The 1674-nt window shown below is 30.6% G+C and overlaps 1 long non-coding RNA gene across 1 annotated transcript; it reads left to right on the forward strand.

Annotated features, from left to right (window-relative positions):
* The first annotated feature begins 344 nt into the window (after positions 1 to 344).
* LOC126733583 (uncharacterized) lies at positions 345 to 1230 on the forward strand. The gene is made up of 3 exons (XR_007659777.1): positions 345 to 612; positions 835 to 986; positions 1092 to 1230. It is a non-coding gene; the product is annotated as an uncharacterized LOC126733583 (long non-coding RNA).
* Positions 1231 to 1674: the final 444 nt, after the last annotated feature.

Below are 1674 nucleotides of genomic sequence, written 5' to 3' on the forward strand. Positions count from 1 at the left end.
TGTACCACCTGAATTTTTTCTCGAACCGAAAACGTGCAATTCATTCATCAACGTTTGGATTTACTTCTTCGACCACTATACTGCCCAACTATGGAGAAAGGCAGTTACTGCCAAAAAATGTAAAAAGCGTTTTTTTGCTTTGCTGGAAAGATATGCAAATTTTACATCCTAAAGCAATGCAAAAAAGCAGTAAAATACTTAATAAGAAAAATATGAAAAATACTTACTGCCTTTTAAATAAGTAAAGCATTTACAACAGAAGAAAGCAGTAAATATATAATACAAAGCAAATAGGCAGTATTTTTTTGTAAAAAAAATAGTTGCTGCTTTCTTGTGTTGGATTAAGTGACTTTTGTGACAACAGAAAAAAGCAGTAAGTGTATAATACAACACAAGTAGGCAGTTTCTTTGGGTAAACAAATAGATGCTGTTTTCTTGCAATGCATCAGGTGGTTTTGTTCAGTTTGTAACCTTACTATTTAGTGTCTGCGGCCCTTGCAAAAATAATACCTGGTGTTCAATCAGTCATACTTGCACAGTGACAACGAGCGTTGATTAGTTTTTTTAGTTAGTAAGTAGTTGTAAATTCACAGTGAAAATGGACAAAAAAAGGTAAGTGTAAAAGAGATAATTATTTATTTATGTGGATTTGATGAAGTAAAATAAATAAAAAATTTTTTCAATAAAATTTTGCTCAAAAATGATTTATAGCAAGGGTATAGGGTGTCAAAGTTACAAATAATAATTGTTTTTTTTTTGTCATAGCTTTTAAAATATTTAATCGATCTTAACCAAATTTCGCACACAAGTTAATATAATTAATGCAATTTTTAGCTTGACAAGAACAGAATTGATTCTACAAATGGTGATGAATAAAAATTCCAGTAATATGGGGGAAGAAATATGTCATGAGGAGCCTGACAATATTATCGAAGAAGCGTCTCAATATAGCTTTATAATTTTGCAGAATGAAAGTACTGACATAGGTAAAAACCTTGTAAAAATGTTTTAAATTAAGTATATTATGTCCGCTAAAAGCACTAAAAAATAGGTTTAAATTATGGGTAAGTATTCTTACAAAAAATGTTCAGTAAATACTATGCAGACGGAACTGGTAGGATTAGATGCAGACGAAATTGGGGAATCCTATAATAACAGAGATGAAATGTGGACACAAAATTTGAGAAATATATTTGAAAACGGAGTTATTAATTTTGAAGAGAACCTTGGTAACTAGTGTATAAGAAATATTAACACTTTTCAATTACACTGTTCAGCTGCATATTTAAAAATGGATGTAACATTTTTTTATTTTTAAATTCGACGTAACAATAACTGTTCAAACTGTTTTTTTATTTAACTAATCATTGAACGATTGAAGATCATTCAGATTTGGCACTGGGGAATGATTTTCAAGAAATTCAGGAACCCATTCTCCAGAATAATTTTACTCAAACAGAAAGTGAAGAAGACTCTAGCAGTCCAGATGAAAATATTCCTTTGGCTACCGTAGAATGGGGCTATTTGAGAATTTTTTTGAGGTTTTTGAGCGATATCTATAAGACAAAAGTAAGCTTGATCAATTTTGTAATGGCGTTGGAAAGACCTATGATAGAGGTATCTATTTCTTATATTTGACTAACGGCTTCCTCTTCTGGGAGCCGTAAAAAAATT

The sequence above is a fragment of the Anthonomus grandis genome, chromosome 2 (genome assembly GCF_022605725.1).
Source record: "Anthonomus grandis grandis chromosome 2, icAntGran1.3, whole genome shotgun sequence".
Classification (NCBI taxonomy): Eukaryota; Metazoa; Arthropoda; class Insecta; order Coleoptera; family Curculionidae; genus Anthonomus; species Anthonomus grandis.